At 38.3% G+C, this 7,170-nt stretch overlaps 1 long non-coding RNA gene across 1 annotated transcript in view; it reads right to left on the bottom strand.

Moving 5' to 3' along the window:
* The window catches only part of LOC106531623 (uncharacterized), a 34,923-nt gene that overhangs the window by 7,099 nt on the left and 20,654 nt on the right, over nt 1-7,170 (bottom strand). Inside the window, exon 2 of the long non-coding RNA XR_001311961.1 lies at nt 5,413-5,529. This is a non-coding gene — a long non-coding RNA (uncharacterized LOC106531623). The remainder of the gene's footprint in view (nt 1-5,412; nt 5,530-7,170) is intronic.

Genomic DNA, 7,170 nt, shown 5'->3' on the forward strand with positions numbered 1-7,170 from the left:
TGTGTGTGTGTGTGTGTGTGTGTGTGTGTGTGTGTGTGTGTGTGTGTGTGTGTGTGTGTGTGTGTGTGTTTTGTAAACCATCACTGTAAATATCTTCATCATTTGAAATGCTCCTTCCTCCAGAGAAAGGGTCTCTGTCATTTGAAATCATTTACAGTTAGGTCCATACATATTTGGACAGAGACAACTTTTTACTCATTTTGGTTCTAGACATTACCACAATGAATTTGAAACAAAACAATTCAGAAGCAGTTGAAGTTCAGACATTCAGCTTTAATTCAGTGGGTTGAACAAAATGATTGTATAAAACTGTGAAGAACTAAAGCATCTTTTAAACACAATCCTTCATTTCAGAGGCTCTAAACTCATTGGACAGATTCAATAATTGTAAATAAAATGTTCATTTCTAGTACTTGGTTGAAAAGCCTTTGTTATCAATGACTGGCTGAAGTGTTGAACTCATGGACATCACCAGAAGCTGTGTTTCCTCCTTTTTAATGCTCTGCCAGGCCTTCACTGCAGAGGTTTTCAGTTGCTGTTTGTTTGTGGGCCTCTGTCTGAAGTTTAGTCTTTAACAAGTGAAATGCTCAACTGGGTTGAGATCAGGTGACTGACTTGGCCATTCAAGAATATTCCATTTCTTTGCTTTAAAAAACTCCTGGGTTGCTTTAGCTTTATGTTTTTGCTCATTGTCCATCTGTAGGATGAAATGATGACCACTCAGTTTGTCTGGATCTGAGCACACAGTCTGGCTCTGAATCCCTCAGAATTCATTGGGCTGCTTCTGTCCTGTGTCACATCATCAATAAACACAGTGAGCCAGTGCCACTGGCAGCCATCACACTGCTCTGCTGGGTTTTACACAAGATGTGGTGCTTTGGATCAGGACCTGGACCACACCTTCAGACTTTTCTCGTTCCATCATTCTAGTAGAGGTTGATCTTGGTTTCATTTGTCCAAAGAATGTTCTTCCAGAACTCTGCTGTTTTTTTACATGTTTTTTTTACCGAAGTCCAGTCCAGCCTTTTTATTTTTGAGTCTTCTGAGTGTCTTGCAGCGTGCAGTGAAGCCTCTGGATTTACTTTCATGCAGTCTTGTCTTTATGGTAGATTTGGATGTTGATACTTCTACCTCCTGCAGAGGGTTGTTCTCTTGGTTGGCTGTTGTGAAGGGCTTTCTGTTCACCATGGAGATTATTCTGCCATCATCCACCACTGTTGTCTTCCGTGGTCCCCAGGTCTTTTGGCATTGATGAGTTCAGCAGTGCTTTCTTTCTTTCTCAGGATGGACCAAACTGTAGATTTTACCAATCCTAATGTAACAATTTCTCAGATGTTCTTCTTCTTGTGTGTTGTTTTATGGCAGTTGGCAAACAACAGAAGGTGTGCATTACCGCCACCTACTGATATGGAGTGTGGATCAAAATACTTTTTATTTTAATTTTCTTTTTTCTAATTTTGTTTTTCTAAAAGAACTTAAAACAATTTGTATACCTTTACTTCTGGTTTCTTTTTGTAATATTTTTATTATATTAAATGTTTCTTTGATTTTTCTTAATTCTTCTATCATCCATCTTCTGTGTTGTTCGTATTCCCTGCATACTAACATGACTTGTTCTAAGGTTTCTTCTTGCCCACAGTGCTCAAATTGACCTGTATCATGTTTTTGGGTTTTGTATAACGTTTTGTTCAGTGCAGTGTGTCCAAATCTAAGTCTGATTATTAATCTTTCTTCTTTTCTGTTCCTTCCTCCTGTTCTCATATCTCCCACTTGTCTTTGAATCCTATGAAACCATCTTGCTTTGTTATCTTCTTCCCAGTGTTTTTGCAATTGGTCCTTCAGTGTTTGTTTGACAATAGATCTTATTCTGATTTACTTATTGATACTGTGAGGCTAATTTGATCATTTGTTGCTTGTTTTGCTGCTCTGTCTGCTGCTTCATTCCATCTGACACCTATGTGTGCTGGTATCCATAAAAAGTTTACTGTTAGTCACATCATTTGTATTCTGAATAGGGTTTGTAGTGTTTCTAATATAATGTCTGGTCGGCTGTCTGATTGACTGCTCTGCAAACTTATAAGTGTTGTGCTTGAATCTGAACAGATGATTGTTTTTAATGGTATTGTCTCTTCTACCCACTGCACTGCCAATAATACTGCCAACATCTCCCCTGTGTATACTGATACTTGATTTGTGATAATTTTCTTTATTTCTATTTTTAATTCTGGTATTATGTATGCCACTCTGTTTTCTGTTGTTTTTGATGCATCTGTACATATCTGCACATAATCATGATAGTTACACTGCAAAAAATGTCCACCTACCAAGTTTTAAAATCTTATATCCAGCCCAAAAAGTCTTTTGATCTTGTTTTGAGACTGATTTACTAAACAAGAACTGATTGTGTAAGAATAATAATCTTGTTTTCAGAATGTGTAAGATTATTTGTCTTGTTAGTCTGAAAATTTGACTCTAATTAAGTCAAACATTTCTGCCAGTGGAGTAAGAACATTTTACTTGGTAAGATTCTTGAAATACTGGATTTGACTCAATTTTTTCTTATTTCAAGAATCTTAACAAGTCAAATTTTTTTACTCCACTGGCAGAAATTTTTGACTGAATTTGAGTCAAATTTTCAGACTAACAACAAATAATCTTACAAATTCTGAAAACAAGATGATTATTCTTACACAATCAGTTCTTGTTTAGTAAATCAGTCTCAAAACAAGATCAAAAAGACTTTTGGTCTGGATATAAGATTTTAAAACTTGGTTAGGTGGACAGTTTTTGTGGTGTATCAATATAGTCCTGTACCATGTATGAATTAAAAATGACTCTCTTTTTCCTGTCCATGAGTGTCATATCAACTATTGCATCTGGTAGAATCCAGGGTGGTATTATTGGTAATGGAACTATTTCTCAGATGATTTTTGTTTGTTTTTGAAGCTTAAGGATGGATTGTTTCAACAGCATGGAGAGCTCCTTTGACTGCATGTTTACTTCACAGCAAAACCTTCCAAATGCAAGAAGCACACCTCAAATAAAGTCCAGTCCTTTTATCTGCTTAATTGAGAATGACATAATGGAGGGATTGACCACACCTGTCCATGAAATAGTCTTGAAGTCAATTGTCCAATTGGTAATTAGTGTACCTTACATTAAATTAGTGGAAACAGTGTATGACAATGTCTACAGACACTAGAAAAGTTCTTTTGTGAAAATATAGTGTGAATGTTGATTGCTGAAGGAATTTGATGAAAATTATTAAACTGATTTGTTTAATTTGTTGAGCTGGGCTTGATACAGGGGCCACAAGAGAAATGAAAGAGCGAATACTGAGGCATTTCGGTGAATTTCACCGTATGCCTCCTTGCCTACCTGGCAACGCAAATTGGGCACACCTGCGAGTTACTGGCTCATCTGCTGCTGGCTTTATAAGGGAGACCTGAGGATCAACCTCTAAACACCTGTGGGCTTAAACAGGTTAAGCTGAAAGAGGCCACCTAAAAGTTTAGTGGCAAAAAGCATATAAAGATTCAAATAAATCATGATTCAAAGAGAGCAATGGAATTGACGAAATTTCAATTAATTTCTATTAAAATTATTTGCCATAGCTCAGTAAACCCAAGTCCACTCTAATATTGGAGTGTTAGCCTTACAGTTAGACATGGGAAGTTTGGTTGCACCAGAAATTGACCTGAGAACTGAAAGCACTATGTCACATTTTACTCTTAAGAAACTGTAGGAACCACAAGTAATCCTGCAATCTAAGAATGGAATGCACTGATAGGAAAATATGGAACAATTAGATTTTTATTATTAGATGGAGAGTGGTTTAGGTTTAACGAAAAATGGCTGAGAAAGTAGATAAAACTGTGCATAGGATTTATGGATGGGCGATAAAGTGAATGTCTTCTGTTGGTGTTGCACAGGTCTCTGAGTGGGTCCCAGGGTGTTGGCTTCATGAATGACTATCACTATGTTGCAGTAACAGAATTTTCATTACTATAGTTTTAGAGGTTTAACTAAAATATTTAAACTGAATACATTTTTGAATATATTCTGAAGACCATTGATTGATTAATTGATTGATTTTATGATGATGATAATGCCTTTATTGTCATTGTATAGAGCACAATGAAATAACGTTTTAGAACACCCATTAAAGAAGACACATAACAAAAACATGGGGGAACAGGTGATCAGGTCATGCAGCAACCAGCAGGGGTCGCACTACCTTTTAAAAAGAAAAACTAAAAAACCACAGAAGGTTGGATGAGGAAAAACAAACCAAAAACATATTATATCAACGAAATATGATACACTATGGTGTTTATAAAAAAACTCTACAAGCAAGAGCACATTTATTACCCAAATGAGTGAGTTTAGAGGAAATTAGTACAAATAATCCAGACTCCCAAAATAAAAAAAAACGTAGATCAGTCATTAGTTCAGAATAATGGTTATTTGTTGTTATTAAGGCACATTTTTTACGACTTGCCTTGGTCTACATTTTGAGACACAAATTTATCCATGTGGTAATGTGCATCCTGTGCATCATCATATGACTCGTCGAGATCTGCACACACACTCAGATGCAGATCCACACATGCTCCTGAGCAGAGGGCTCCGGGGAAAGTAGAGCTGAGATGAAGCTACGTGCCTTCATCAAGCAAGGGCTGTCTGGTGTCATGGTAACCAGTGCAGATTACCCCACCCTCCATCAGTCAGTGAGAGGCAAAAGGAGAGGAGGCACAAAAGCAGTTGCAGAATCGTAGACATTCACGATGAGGTTTTAAATCAGGCGTGCCCAACCTTTTTTTGAACCAAGAGCTACTTGTGAAGTCGGCAGTTTGCCGAGATCTACTCGTCCAGTCTCAGAATCAACAAAACATAATTTTTCATCTCCATACTCCTCACTTCTTTAAAGTAAATAAAACAGAACGTAATGTGTTGCTAGTTTTATTTAATTTAAAGTATTGTCAAACAAAACTATCTACTTAACCATATATTTACCAACAAAAAAGAAAAGAAAAAATCCTTACTTAACTCCTGACAGAGAAACATAAAAGTGATGCTCGAACAAAAAGGATCAATTTTTTTTACCTCCTTCAATTAGAACTCTGTAACATGTGAGCTATGAGGGCTGGAAACCTGCACACTGAGAGAACCACAGACTTAAAAACTTTGGAGCACGGGAACTCATCTACGTTTGTTCAAAGAACTCTTCTCTCTTTCCATACAGGGGAGGAAAAACAAAACAAAAATCTATAAGGATCAACAAGGCTACCACAAGAGTTCCACCCTTTTTTAAAAGTCAAAGCACACAACATAAAACTCTCTTGTTTATACTATTACAAAAAGTGACTTACAAAGTTGCAGATTCACAAATCTCCAACAACTATTTCAAACCTCAATCTCTGTGCAGCATGCAGGATGGTGTCATCTGCAGGTGTTGAAGGGCTCAGTCCTTCACTGGTCCAGACTGCCGGCTCCAGACCATTCAAAAAGTTCCACCTGATTCACCACCTATCAGACAAGACACACACACACACACACACACGAGCGACCAAGTTAGGTACAGAAAACAAGGGCACACCCAAACTGCAAAATAAATAAATAAATAACACAAAGGTGCCAGTCAGTGTATAAGACACTAGTCTGGTCTAAAATGAAAACACATGGCTGGGCCACATCATGTCAGTCAACTCATCAAACTGAACCCACATTGTTCAACGTCCTTTTTGGCAGCTCCTCCACATTCACAGCCATTCTCTCACATAGCCATGTCAGTTTCACAGTTTGTCTGGACAACTGCACATCTTTAATAGCAGCCACGATCTCACTTTTATTTTTACAAAAATGAAAAAGCACACCTGCAGCCTCAATAAATGCTTCTTTCATGAATTCTCCATCACTGAAAGACTTTGGGTTGAGCCAGGATGTGGCTAACATGGTATGAGGCCATAGTAGCAGCCTTACCTTCTATGTTGGGCCGAGTTAAAAACGATTGCCGTCACAAGCTTGTTTTTCAGCTCCCGCACTTTCTGAGTCCGTAAAGAACTTTTAGGAGGGAAACACTTCTTGTACCGTTTCTGCATCGTCTTGAAATGCCGCACCAAGTAACCCTTTTTGGATAAGGCAGCACTCGAAATACATATGAGGCAAATACACTTCGAATTAGAATAAACAAAAAAGTACTCCTCCTCCCACTCCAGGTGAAAATAATAAGTTCTTGTTTGCTCATTTTTCATCCATGTTTTTCTGCACCGGCAACTCCACTACTGAACCAAAGTCTTGTGAGATCATGTTCTGAGTGCTGTGTCACCGCACCCAAAACTCGCGAGACTACTGTGAATGAAACCTGGTCACATCTACAAAAGGGGGAGGGCAGGAGGGAGCACATTCAAGGCTGCAATGTTAAACAATTTTGCATTCTACAACTCTCCACAATCGACTGGGAACCAGCCGGGGATCGACCGGTTGATTGTGATCAACTGGTTGGACACCCCTGTTTTAAATAATGTGACATTCCAAGTGTTCATCTTGATCAAGACTCAGTCAGCAGGGCATGACCTTCATCAAGAAAAAGAAAGCTCTACTTTACCCAGCCAACATATAGAGGCAGAGAGGATGCAAAGAGGGAAGTGAAAACGGTGCTGAGATGAGGTGAAAAATATAGCAGATATATTGTATTATCTGGTTCTAAAAGTTGTGAAATATCCTGTTTTACAACAAGGAAAATTACCAACGAGCCAATATTTTTCATGTCACAAGCAATCCATTCAAGTTAATTTATAGATAAATATTGTCAATTTTGTGTGTGTGTGTGTGTGCGTGCGTGCGTGCGTGTGTATGTGTGGCTTTGTTCCTGCTACTTGGTGGGGACAATTTCTCAGGAAAAGGCAGCCTTGTTGGGACCGGATGCTCCTTGGTCCCCACAACTTCAGAAGCTGATTTTGGGTGGGAAGGTTGGGTTAAGGACCAAGGTGTGAATTGAGTTTAGGTTATTTTAGGGTCAGCGTACCTGTGAGGTTAGCCTTAGGGTTTGTGGTCAGGGTTAGGATATAAAATTACCAAAAAAATGGAATGAAGTCAATGAAATTCCCCACAAGGATAGAGAGACATAGTGTGTGTGTGTGTGTGTGTGTGTGTGTGTGTGTGTGTGTG

This window comes from Austrofundulus limnaeus, unplaced genomic scaffold (assembly GCF_001266775.1).
Source record: "Austrofundulus limnaeus strain Quisiro unplaced genomic scaffold, Austrofundulus_limnaeus-1.0 Scaffold658, whole genome shotgun sequence".
Classification (NCBI taxonomy): domain Eukaryota; kingdom Metazoa; phylum Chordata; class Actinopteri; order Cyprinodontiformes; family Rivulidae; genus Austrofundulus; species Austrofundulus limnaeus.